Consider the following 13,750-nt stretch of genomic DNA (forward strand, 5'->3'; position numbering starts at 1 on the left):
GAAGCAAAATGAGGCTCCATGGGGGGAAGGGACTTACCTCAGTCATTCAGCGGGGACATGGGGACCCTGGAGGCCTCACTGGACTGCTGCTCTAAGTCTCATGAAAGCGGAAGAGGTCCCTGCTGGCCCCACCTGGGGACCCTCTCACTGACACTGAGCCAGGCTTTGCCAGGATTTCCCTCAAATCTGGTCCACAGGGCCCCCGAGCCCACACCACCCCCCTCCCAGGATCAAACTCAACCCTCCCTCTCCCCTTCTGCAGCACCCACTAAGTCCCCAAGTCCTTTTTTTTTTTTTCTTCCTGCGGCACGCGGGCCTCCCACTGCTGTGTGCATCCCCCCCACCCCCCAACACCGGCTGCGGAGCACAGGCTCCGGACGCGCAGGCCCAGCGGCCACGGCTCACAGGCCCAGCCGTTCCGCGGCATGCGGGATCCTCCCAGACCAGGTCACGAACTCGCGTCCCCTGCATCGGCAGGCGGGCCCCCAACCACTGCACCACCAGGGAAGCCCCCAAGTCCTTTTAAACCTCCTTGCTAAGCGCCCTTCTGAGCCATTCCCATGGTCCTGCCCTGCCTCTTGTCACCCCCAACTGTCACCAGCCCAATGTGCCGGCTTTTCTAACACCCAAACCTGCTCTGCCCTTGGCTCCCTTCTACTCCAAGGATCAAATGCAAACTCCCTGGCCCAACAGTTGAGGCCTTCCAAGCTTTGGCCTGGGCTGACCTCTCCAGCCCTTTCTCCCCCCAACCCCTCATGCCTGGTGGCCTAAACGCTTAGCAGAAAGCAGGCGAGATCTTTGTGTAGCCTAGTTCCTCTACCTGATGTAACCTTCCCAGTTGTTTCTCATGAAGAACCCCTATTCATCCTTCAAGACTCTGTTCAGAGGGACAGAATCAATTGCTCTGGCCCCAGAGATCCCCAAGTGATCAGCACCTCCCTCTGACCTGCCATGTGTCACCTGCCATCGGTGATGGAGGCGTCTCTCTCCTCGTCTGAACTGTGAACTCCCCCCCCACCCCAGGCAGGGGCTGCTCTAATGCATCTTTGTAGCCTGCTGTCTAGTACAGCGCCTGGCACATGGCAGGTGCTAATAAATATCTGTGGAGTGTGAGAGAACGATTAAATGGGGACCGTGGGATGCAATGAAGTATTAGAGACGACCCATAAAACGTGGCTCACGTGTATCACAGCTTTGATGTATCGGGGACAAAAAATGCTGCTGTCAAAATAAACAGACACAAACATTTTGGTGAATGAAGACTTTGCTGGCTGCCTCTGAATTTAGAAGGGTATCAGGGGATGATCTGAGGTAGCTGGAGCTTCCAAGAAAAAAGCTGTCCAAGTAGATGAAGTAACCAGGGCTCACCTGAAGGATGATAGGAGGGCCCTGGAGGGGGCAGGGGTGGAAGAGACTAGGTCCATGTCCCAGACCTGCCTCTAACTTGCTCTGTGTTTTTGTATAAGTGGCTTGGCCTCTCTGAGCCCAGTTTCTTGTTTGTAAAATGCAAAGGGCATTTGGAGAACTGCTGAGGCAGATGTGTGTCCAAAGGCCTAAACACTGCTCTGCTGTTGGGCTGATGTGACACTTTCTGCCTGTCCCTCTTCAAGCTCCCAGCAGGCTGTGCAGACACTCAGGGCTCCATGGCTTTGGAACCCTCTGGCCTGAAAATGCAGGCCCCTGGCAGCCCTCCCAGCAGGTCATTCGGGAGAAAGACCTCAGTGGCAGGTGCGTGGGCAGTGTTCCGGGTGTGCCTCAGGCAATGGCAGGACTGTGGACTTGATCCTGTGCAGGGGTTTTCTAACTAGAGGTGGAGGGAACAGAGAGTGAGCTCCCCATCTCTGGGGGTATGCAAGCAGTGGCTGGATACATCGGGACAGGAATTCTGACCCAGGGTGGGGAGGAAGTTAGACCAGTAGATATCTAAGGCCCCCTCTTAAGGGGCCACTGGGTCTCTTCTCTCCTTCCCCACATGGAGCCTCAACCTGACCCTTCCACGGCTGTTCTCTCAGCACCAGCCAGACTGAGCTTGCTGACACCTTCCTCCTTCCACGACATCCTCCAAAGACTCCCCACTGCCTTCAGGATCAAGGCCAAGCTCTATCCCGGCATTCAAAGCCCCTGTGATCAGGGCCTGCTGCTGCTCATCCACTGGTTGTTCTCCCACCACATGTGCCTCTTCCACCTACAATGTTCTTCCTGTGTTCTTGGCTACTCAGCTTAGGTGTCACCTCCTCCAGGAAGCCTTCTTTGCTCCCATGCTAGCCCTTGTGTTCCCTCAGCCCCGGTGTGCACACCCACATTCCAGATGAATCATCCGTGGGCTCCTCTCACTCCTCCAAAGACTACAAGACCTTTGGAGGCCAGGATGGCTCCCCTCCCCCGCCGCCCCTTGGGCCCAGAGTGGACTCTGACACAGAGAGAGCCGATGCCTCCTGAGCCGAACTGGCACTTCAGAGATTCTGACATTCTGATTCCAAGAGAGTCTAAAGCTGCCTCAGGGAGCTTCTGATGGTAAGGTCTGGGATCAGGACTCCTTTCAATAGTTGTATTGTTTTTTTCTGATTTGAAAGTTATACATCTTGGGAAATTCAGATAAGTACAGGAGGGGGAATTTGCTGTGTTTGGCTATTGCTGGGTCTACTTTAGGCCACAGCCCTATATTTTCTTTGCGGAAGCTACTCTTCCCCACTCTCCACTGGTAAAGTTCTGGGTGTCAACTCCACCTCCAGCTGTGGGGTGGTACATAGGCCCAGGCTGTCAATCAGAGCACTTGATTAAGGAATGGGCGTGTCCATAATTTTGACCAATCAATGCCAGGACTCTGTTCTGGGACTTGTGTCTGAGCTATCTGGGAAGAAGTCTTGCATGTTCCTCTGGACAGGCATCTTATCACCTGTATGAGAAAGCCCTATGAGAACATTGGAACAACCCAGAGAAAGCAGAGTTGAGAAATGGTGACTAAAAATCAGGTCCTGGGGGGACTTCCCTGGTGGTCCGGTGGCTAAGAATCCTCCTTCCAATGCAGGGGACTCGGGTTCGATTCCTGGTCTGGGAACTAAGATCCCACATGCCGTGCATGGGGCAACTAAGCCCACGTACCACAGCTACTGAGCCCGCGCGCCACAACTACGGAGCCCGTGCGCCACAGCTACTGAGCCCGCATGCCTCAACTAGAGAGACCGTGTGCCGCAAACTACAGAGCCCATGCGCTCTGGAGCCTGCACACCGCAATGAAAGATCCCGCACGCCACAACAAAGATGCCGTGTGCCGCAACTACAACCCGACGCAGCCGAAGATAAAATAAAATAAATAAATAAAAATAGAAAAAAAAATAAAGTGTGTTTAGAAAAAATAATAAAAATCAGGTCGTGGGGACTTCCCTGGAGGTCCAGTGGAAGCACTGGACCGTGCTTCCACTGCAGGGGGCATGGGTTTGATCCCTGGTCGGGGAACTAAGATCCCGCATGCTGCATGGTGTGCCCAAAATAATAATAATAATAAATGTTTTAAAAAAACAGTGGTAGAAAAAACAATCAGGTCCTGGTGACAAGGTCTGAGCCCTGGATCCAGCTGAGCCTGAAGCTGGACTTGCCTCTGGACTTTACATTCACGAGCCAATCAATTCCATTTTTGTTTAAACCAGTCTGGGTTGGGTTTTCTGTCACTTGTACCTGAAAAGTACCTGAATGATACAAGCAAAAATAAAAATAGAGCTTGTCCATATCTCACACCCAGAGGAAAATGCTACGAACAGTATAATGGTTGTCCTTCTGGGCAGGAGCACGCATATATTTATATATACATTTCCTAAGAAAAATGAGATCATACAACATACACCATTTTATAACCTCCTATTTTTCCCTCAACAATGCACCACGGACATGTTTCCATGTCAACAAGAATATATCTACGGCATTGTCTCCACTGCCGCTGAGAACACCATTGTCTGGCTGGACCGTAATTTATTTAACCATCTCTTGCTGATAGATAATTGGGTAGTTTCTAATTTATCACTGTCTTCAGGAAAGGTGCAGTGAACCTACTTGTAAAACGCGTATGTTTGCTCTTGCTGGATTATTTATGGCTAAGATTCCGTGACTGCAAGAGTTTGACTTCACCAGTATAAGTTTCTCTGCCAAATATTTAAGATTCTCTGAGTGTCTGTAAGGTAGCATCTGTCTTCCCAGGCAGGGTAAACGGTTATCAAAAAAAGCAAATCCAGGGTGTCTCCATAGCAGTGTCTCTGGCGAGAGTGCTTATTGGAAGACGCAAGTGAGTTGATGGGAATGTAGCTGGGGCTTGGGGATGGGGGCGGGGGTGGTGCTGGCCCGGGGTCCAGCCAGCCATGTGCACCCCGTTAAGCTGCCCTCCTCCCTGGGCCTCATCCCCAACTGGGTCTGACTCTCAGTAACGAGGGGAAAGGCGAGTCTGGGGGACCAGTTGGGACCCACTGAGGGTCCAGGCAGGACGTGACAAGTGCGCAGCAGGTGTCACCTCTGGAGGTCACAGTGGTGAAAGCAGCCGCCACCAGTGATGCAACAATGGGACTGTTCCAGCCCCAGTGTTTTACCAGTAAAGCACCACAGCCACCCTCTGATGCTGTTCTGTGTCACTCAGGCCCCCTTCCCCCTTCATCTTTATCACGTCACCATTAATTTCCTTCGAAGCATCGATGGAGTCGCTGTGTAATCAGTTTATCTGCTGGGGTGTTTGTATAATATCTGTCCCTCCCTAAGGCTGTGTGCTCTGCAAGGGGCACAGACTAGCAGGGACTGGCGCTCAGTAAATGTTCCGGGAATGCAGCAACGCCTCTGGGGCTGGTGCCGTCTGCAGAGCAGGCGCCTCTGCGTTGGGGCTTGGAGATACCCTCTGCCGTGCCACCCTCCAGGCCATGTTCCCAGCACAAGTTTGGGGACCCACAGGTCTGCCTTAGAACTTGACTCCAGTCACGGGCTGCTTGGAGCTTCCGTGCCAGGTGCCTGCCGGGCCGGGACCCCAGCCCCGAGCAGTGCTTGCTGCACGCACAGGACACAGGGCCCTGGAGACAGCAGAGCTGGTGGAGCAGCTCCACCCATCACTGGCTGTGTGGACTTGGGCCAGTCATCTCCTCTCTGGAGGCCTCAGTACCTTCATCTATAAAATGGGGCCAATACCACTGACCTCTCGGGGTTGTTCTAAAGACTGAGGAAGATAATGGACATACTTAGAACACAGTGGGTCCTCAGGAAATGGCAGGTCGGCCCCACGTATAGTTAGTTCAGAGGTTGGGTCTGACCCTGTCTCACCTGGATGATCTCTTTTTACCTTGAGTGATTCCTGGGTGAGCCCTGGCCTCCTCCCCTAGCCTGTCCCTAGGGAGGTCCCATTCCTATCCGTCAACACATTAGATGGCTAAATGCTCTGCTCTGACCCCTTGTCACACTCTCAGATGCCTCACGTGTTGCCTACGGCCACAGACAACTGCCTGGCCTCCCAAGCCTTAAGAACGCAATGGCACCGATCCACATGTGAGGGACAAATGGAGGATCCCCTGCCCTTTGGGGGGAACTTCCTGGCCCCCAATCTCGAACATGGGACAGTGATGCCGGCCTGAGTCAGTCTGTCCTGTTTCTCATCCCATCTCTCCCACCTGAGAGCTCTTCGACAACATGATAAATAACTCTACCCCTCTAAGCCTCACTTTCCTCCTCTGTAAAATGGGTAGAATAATAGACTCTGTGAGAATTCAATGAAATAAGGTAAAATGTTTTGCAAAGAGCCTGGCATTTAGTAAGTGCTCAAGAAGTATTAACTATTACTGTTAGCATTGCTCTTTAGCCTTTCTACTGTGAAACCTAATTCATAGAGAGAAGTACACAAAACAAAAATGTTTACTGCAATAAATGATCACAAAACCACCTGGGTCAATGAATAGAACGCCGCTTACCCCTCAGGAACCCCTCCTGCCCCACTCTCAATCCTTATATCCTCTTTTCTTCACAAAGGTAATCCTTTTCCAGACTTTTATAGTGCTGTTCCCATTATTAATAATAGAAAGCAAATGAAAAGAAAGAAAGTGTGGCCACTCTGTCCCTACCCAGCCAGCCTCCCGGACCCCCGGCTGCCTCTGCCCTGGGCACGGAGACTCCCCATCCAATTTCCCAACTTCGACTTGGGCTGTTCTTTAAATAACCAGCTCGTTAGCAAAACAGCAGCAGTAACACCTCCCTCGCTGCCGCCCGGTCCTCCATCTTTCGGCGCAGTGCTGACGGCTGCGCTCCCAGCTTGTGCCAAGGAATCCCGTTCTCCGTCACTGGGCCACACATGCCAGGGGCTGCCAGCTATGCTGTGTTCTTGGAGGCCACGATCCTGCCCCTCCGGCCAGGCCTGGCTGGTGCGGGGCGGGGCAGGGAGGTGGGCAGAGAGTGGTGGTAATTTTCTGGAAGGACCAGAGTGTTGCCGGGTGAGCCCTCTCCCCCAGGTCCATGCCTCGGTCTCCCCATCGACCTCCCACAGGGTCACTAGGAGCTTAACTGAGATGATGAAGAAAATGAAGCATTAGCACAATGCCAGGCACATAGTAACTGCTCACGAAACGGCCGCTGTCATTCAGGTTGCTCCTCTCACATACTTAGTCCCTAGGGAGGGCATGCAGGGCCTAGGGCAGCACCAGGAGTATCTGCATATGATTAAATCCCACAGACACAGCTCTCAGACCAGGTGGCCTTATCACGTCTTTTCCTAGGACAGCTGCTCCGCCAAATGTAACAGCTGCGTGTAGCCACTACAACAGCCCAGGCCAGATCGGGGGAGCTGGGCCGGGGGGCAGCTAATTACTAGGGCCCCTTTCACAGTTATTAGTACTAAGAAGGGGGCACCGGACGAGCGTGCAGCCCTTGTTCCTGAAGAAGCACTTCTATACACATTATCTACAGCGAACTTCCAGGGTTTTTATTATCCTGTGGCATTGGTACACTATCCATATTTACGAGTCTTTTCCCTTCTCATAACCATCCCATTAGGGAAGTTGATCAGCTGTTGGCAGATGAGAGAATGGGGACCAGAGGGGCTGGCCGCCTTGCTGAAGGCTTGAGTGGACTGCCAGCTCTCTGGGGTCAGCAGGGACCAGAGGCTGGCCGAAAGGCCAGTGGGCTCTTGGATCCTGCCAGCGTCTGGGTGGAGGGAGGTGAGAGCGCCTTCCTCCTCTCCCTTTCTCCTTCCTCCCACGTACACCAACCAGGTGCCAGGCACAGCTGCTGGCTGTCCGGCAGGGAACGAAGCAATGTTTCCTGACCCTTGGGTTGCTGAGGCCAGACTAGGAGGTAGATCTTAAACCGACAACCCCGTGTAGCGCTGAGTGGTGGCTGGGTGACCGTGGGCGAGCCCCTTGAGCTCCCTCTTTTTTTTTGGCTGTGTCGGGTCTTAGTTGTGGCACGTGGGAACTTCGTTGGCGGCGCATGGGCTTCTCTCTAGTTGTGGTGTGCGGGTTCCAGAGCGCAAGGGCTTTGTAGTTTGCGGCACGTGGGCTCTCTAGTTGAGGCGTGCCAGCTCAGTGGTTGTGGTGCGCAGGCTCAGTTCTCCCGCGGCATGTGGGGTCTTACTTAGTTCCCCGACCAGGAACCTGCATCCCCTGCATTGGAAGGTGGATTCTTTACCACTGGACCACCAGGGAAGTCCCCCCATGAGCTCCTTTGAACCTTGGTTTCCTCAACTGTGAACTAGTCACACCTGCACAACCTGGGGAGGTGGTAGGAGAATAAGATGCAGGAAAGTGGTGCCCGGTGCTGTGGCCGGCGCTGAGTTGGGGCACCCTGTTGGGATCCTTGCTGTGGGAAGGATGACCAGAGATGCTGCAGGGCCGGGCCCCTCATCCATGTTGGGGTCAGGCATGCTGGGGACTGGAGGGTTGCCGGTGGAACAAGCTGGAGGGGCAGGAACAACAGGGCTCCCCAAGATTCAGGAACTCTGATGGCCTCACCTCAGCCCCCGCCCCCGGGGTCTCATAGGCTCCACGGCTTCCGGCCCAGCCCGACGTTCCCCTTCCCTTTCTGAGCCCGTGTCACCAACCCCCCAGCCCCTTGGGTGTGGTAAGAGCTGGCCTTTGAGATGGATAGAGCTGGGCTTTCTGTGCGTCCTCAGGCAGGTGCTTTCTCCTCTCTGAGGCTGTTTCCTCTGTAAAATGGGTGCAATCACTGTGTTCAACTTCTGGGTTGTCGGGAGGACTGGATGAGACACGTGGTTAAACTATAAATTGAGCCCAGACGTATAACAGCTCTCACTGAGGTCCCTTCACCGGCACGTGGGTGTCGCTGGGTGGGAAGGCTGGACACTTCCCAACTGTGCCAAGCACGGGTCTGTGGATGAGCGGCCCTGATTCCGTGTGCCCAGGCTGCAGACAGTTACTTACCAACCCCGGAGCTACGTGCGGAGGGGAAATGGGAACCAGTCGGAAAGCAGCAGGCGTCACCTTGGGAGCGGGTGCTGGACCGAGGGCTGGCACACACATCCCTCCGGGCGCTTGGTCAGAGGTGCTGGCGGGAAGCAACGTGGGACGGGGCCCTCCGGTACCTGGAGTGACCAGGTTCCGGCCACCAGGCCCCTGGCAGTGGGGAGGCACGGGTGCCTGCAAGAATGAAGGAGAACGTCAATTAGGAGGTGGCCGGGGATAATCCCTCCACCCTGAGACACCTGGACTGGCCCTGGGGATGCTGGGGAGGGGGACACCACGGAGCAAACATCATAGAAACCCAAGTGTTTGTACAACACTACATTTTCCAAAGCACTCTGGCATCCCGGCTCACGAGGGCCCCTACGTTATTTTTCAGAGGGGTATTTGCATATCATGCATATTTACAATGCTTTCCCCACCGCCCACAGAATCCCCACAGCAGCTGGGAAGCTGGGGTTCCAAAGGCTCAGATCCTCCCCGTCTTGCTTCTCCCTCTTTTTCCCTGAATGGGGGCGGTCAGGAAAGGGGCCAGAGTCACACAGTCCCGAGTTCGAATCCCAGTTGAGCCCTCACTCTCCCGGCGACACTGGGCAGGCACCTGCCCCTTTCTGAGCCTCAGTTTCCCTGCTTGTCAAATGGAAATAAGAGAACCACCTCTGAGGTCTCCTGTGAGGATTAAGAAGATAATGCAAGTAGAATACCTGGCACAGAGTATGTGCCTGAAAAAGACCCTTCAAAGAGGCTCGGTCCCTGTGCCCTGCACTCAGAGCAGGAGGTGCTGCATCAGCACCCCCCGACCTCCTACATCACAGGTCTCGTCTCGTGTGAGAGGCACAGGAAAGCCAGGGGTCCCTCTCCACCCACCTCTGCTGAACAGGTGCTGCTGCTTCTGCTTGGACCTTTATTTTGTTTTTGTTTTATTTTAATTTTAATTTTATTTTTTTTGCCGCTCCGCGTCATGTGGGATCTTCCCGGACGGAGGCACGATCCCGTGTCCTCTGCAACGGCAGGCGGACTCTCAACCACTGCGCCACCAGGGAAGCCCCTGATTGGATCTTTAAATCAGCAGGAACCAGGCCCTCCTGGGAGAAGAAGAAGCCCCCCACCCCCCATTCCACACCTCCGCTCCCAGGAGCCTCCTGGTTGCTTTGGAGGACTCAGTGGAAGCCCCCGCCCCTGTTCTCTCATCCTACAGGTAGAGAAACAGAGACACAGGGGTCATCTACCTGATCTGGGGACACAGAATCCAAGTGGTTGGGCTGGGATCTGAACTCAGGCTTTCCCCCTCAGCCCGGAGAGAAGAAGTCCAGGGGTCAGTTCGCAGTAGGAATACGGAGAAAGGGGCAGTGGATGATGGGGGAGGTTCATCTTTTTCTCCTGGTTACACCAGGGCCCTGGAAAGCCCTCATAATCTCTAACTTCTCTATAGCTACACCTCCTTTGACCTCATTTTCTCCTCACAGTGCTACAATGTTATCCACATTTTCCAAAAGGAGAAACTGAGGCTCAGAGAACTTCAGTCATTACCCACACGGAGGAAGAGTCAGGGCATCTGATTCTAAGACCTGGTATTTAACCCCAGTGTGGCCCTGCCTCCCCAGGTGGGGAAATCACCAACCCAGAAAAACAGGCAGAACCGTCTGGATGAAAAGTGTTTAAACAGAAGGAAAAGAAAACACTGACCTCCAAAACATTCTGAATTAGCAGACACAAATTCTTAAAAGAGTCCAAGATGCACCATGGGGTGTGAAAATTGCCAGTACGTGAAAACTCAGTGCTTGGGAGGATGCGTGCCTGATCAAGTTGTCACTTTTAGCCAAAATCAGTGGGAGCCCAAAGCGGAAGGAAGAGAGGTGACGGCAGAGGGAGGCATCCTGTGCAGGGCGGTGGGGCAAGGGGTCCCAAGACCTGCCCTGGAGTCCGCCCAACTTCCTCGCTGAGGGACCGGAGCAAGTCTCCTCCCGACTGCCCACTTTACAACAGGTGGGAGAAGCCTACAAGACAGTCTCTTAGGTTCTTGTCAGCTCTGATGGTGATTAAGATTCAGGGACTTCCAACAGGGATGAACCTCGAGAACATTATGTTAAGTGAAAGAAGCCAGTCACAAAGGACCACATAGGGTATGGTTTCAGTTACATGAAACGTCCAGAACAGGGAACTCTGTGGGGACAGGAAGTAGACGAGTGGTTGCCGGTGGGGGGACTGGGAGCGGGTGAAAGCTAAGGGGTTCGTGGTTTCTTTTTGGGATAATGAAAATGTTCTCAAATGGATTGCTGCGACGGACGCACAGCTTTGTGAATATACTGAAAGCCATTGAATGGTACACTTTAAATGGGTACAGTATATGTACAGTATACGAATTCTATCCAGAATTGTACAGTCTATGAATTCTATCTCAATAAAGCTGTTAGAATAATCCAACACTAAAAGAAAGATTCTGCAACTTCCCAATGGACAGCTGTCCTCTGGGAGCCTGTGATTCCCTTGGGGTTCTTCCACTATGGCCTGGGAAACCAGGGAGTATTTTCCCAAGAATCCCCCAACACCCCTACAGACCCTCTGTCCCAGAGGCCTTTGCATTTGACATTTGCCTCCTCCAGGAAGCCCTCCCTGACCTTCCAGCCAGTCCAAGCCCCCAGTTACTGGCTCCTAGGGCTCCCTCAGTTTCTCGCTACTTATCATGCTGATGTGAGGAAATCATTTCCATGATCATTGGATGACACTGCCTTCTCCATCAGACTGGGAGCTCCACGAGGGCAGGGCCATCGTCATTGGTCATCATTGTCAACGCTCAGTGCAGTGCCTACCACACAGAAGGTGCTCCAGAAATGTTTGCTGATTGAATGAATGGATCAAAATTCCAAACGCTATAATGCGACTTGGCTTCCTGTCCTGGCTTCACCTCATTCTGGCGGAGTGATCCTGAGCAAATCACATAACCTCCGAGAGTTTCAACACCTACTGCAGAGAGTAGCCAGGGCATTAAAAGGGATAACGCACATGGAAAGTACTTTATGAAGCGGCTTCCCCACAGCTGCCCCCATCGCAGTCAATGGAACCCCCTCCTACCAGCCACTCAGGCTCAAGCCCTGCAGTCATCCTTGATGCCTCTCTTTCCCTCACCCTCTACACCCAAGCCATCAGCAGCTCCTACTGAAGCCACTTTCACGACGTATGAAGAAGCTGGTGCACCACCTGCATGTTACCACTGCTGTGGACTGAGCCATCATCACCTCTTGCCTGGATTAGTCACGTCCTCTCTTGTCTCCTGCTTCTGCCCTTGCTCTGGACACAGAAGCCAGAGGAATCAGGCTAGAACACAAGTCAGAGCCTGCCCCTCCTCTGCTCTAAACCCTCCATGGCCTCACTTCACCTCAAGTAAAAGCTGACAGCCCTACAGATGCCACGGGTGGTCCCTCCACCACGTCCGATTCTCCCCTTCACTCTCTGCTCACTCCCTTTGCCCCAGCTACCCTGGCCTCTGCGTTGTTCCCTAAATATACCAGGTATGCTCCTGCCTCAGGGCCTTTACACTTGCTCTTTCTCTGCCTGGAATGTCAGTCGCCCAGATGTCAGTGAGCCTTACCCCCTCACTTCCTTCAGATCTTTGCTGAGACCTGACCTTGTCAATGAGATGCATTTCAGCACAACAGGTAAGACTCTTAACAGAAAAGCAGGGGCTTGAGGTAGAAATCCAGGCTCTGCCAGTTACATAGCTGAGTGACTGTGGGCAAGTTTCTTAACGTCTCTGGGACTCAGCTGCTCTTTTCTAAAATGGGAATAATTACAGCACCTTCCTCGTAAGGTTGTAAGGCTTATATGCAAATGAGCAATTTATCCTGATTACACCCTGCCCCTCCCACTAAAATGCCGGCCCCACGAGGCTGAGAGTTTGTGTGCTTGGTTTATCGCCAGGTCCCCAGTGCCCACCACAACACCTGGCACACGGAGGTGCTCAGGGAAGGTGTCGCTCAACAAATGTTTTCAATGCTGAAAAAATATTTATTGGCTAATTGTCACAAGCTCTGGGTTTTCCCTTCTTCCCTCTCACAGACATTTATTTTTCTCTCCAGCCCAGCCTGCCCCTTGGAGGGCCAGGTCCACAAAGCCAAATTCCCACGGGCAGCTCTGCCCGCCACCCTGTGGACACGTCACACGCCACGTGTCCAGGGTCTCTTCTCCAGAGGTCTTGTCTCCTACGGCATCATCTAACCAGGTACCTGGAACCAGCTCACGCTCGTCGGTAACCAAGATGCCAAGGCCTCCTATGCACCTTCCTCCTCTCTCAACATCTCTCGAATCCCCTTCTCTTTATCCCCGGAGTCACCCCCTGTCCAGGCCACCATGATCTCTCATTCAGACCACTGCACCAGCCCCCTTCCTGGACGCCCTGCTGTCTCCCTCGGTCCCTCTTCTTACTGCAGCTGGGAGGATCTTTTCAAAACACACAAGGAACAAATGAAAGCCTCCCTCTGCGAGCCTGGAAAGTTGAAATCCTCATTGACTCGAAAAACGAACCGACTGGGGCTTTTCAAAAGAATTTGACTCAGAGTCTGTCATACTGAGTGAAGTAAGTCAGAAAGAGAAAGACAAATACCGTATGCTAACACATATATATGGAATTTAAGAAAAAAAAATGCCATGAAGAACCTAGGGGTAAGGCAGGAATAAAGACACAGACCTACTAGAGAATGGACTTGAGGATATGCGGAGGGGGAAGGGTAAGCTGTGACAAAGCGAGAGAGTGGCATGGACATATATACACTACCAAACATAAAACAGATAGCTAGTGGGAAGCAGCCGCATAGCAAGAACAGCTTGGTGCTTTGTGACCACCTAGAGGGGTGGGATAGTGAGGGTGGGTGGGAGGGAGACGCAAGAGGGAAGAGATATGGGGATATATGTATATGCATAGCTGATTCACTTTGTTATAAAGCAGAGACTAACACACCATTGTAAAGCAATTATACTCCAATAAAGACGTATAATAATAAGACAAAAGAAAAGAAAAGAATTTGACTCAGGGCTCTTCAAACAATAAACGGCCTCACCAACCTTGCCACCCCAGGCCCAGGTAAAATGGTATTTGTTGTATGAAAATTTAATTTACAAAATGGATTTACACCGAACCTTAGTTCCATAAATATTTGTGGAATTGAAATGCAAAAACAGGTTTTTAAAATAGCATTTATGGAGTTTCCTCATGCAAGTGGGGGCTTCTCACACTCCCACATCTCATTCACTCCTCTCGGCAAACCAGGCAGGTGGCACTGATTCCAGTTTCCAGATGAGGCCCAGAGAGGGGAGGTGACTTGTCC

At 52.7% G+C, this 13,750-nt stretch overlaps 1 protein-coding gene across 2 annotated transcripts in view; it reads right to left on the bottom strand.

The window, feature by feature from the left end:
* The window catches only part of DLGAP4 (DLG associated protein 4), a 200,710-nt gene that overhangs the window by 133,877 nt on the left and 53,083 nt on the right, over window positions 1-13,750 (bottom strand). For both annotated transcript variants that reach the window (XM_079945267.1, XM_079945266.1), the window contains exon 2: window positions 8,391-8,606. The gene's annotated coding sequence lies outside the window, so the exon portion shown is untranslated. The remainder of the gene's footprint in view (window positions 1-8,390; window positions 8,607-13,750) is intronic.

This window comes from Stenella coeruleoalba (genome assembly GCF_951394435.1).
Source record: "Stenella coeruleoalba genome assembly, chromosome: 15".
NCBI lineage: Eukaryota > Metazoa > Chordata > Mammalia > Artiodactyla > Delphinidae > Stenella > Stenella coeruleoalba.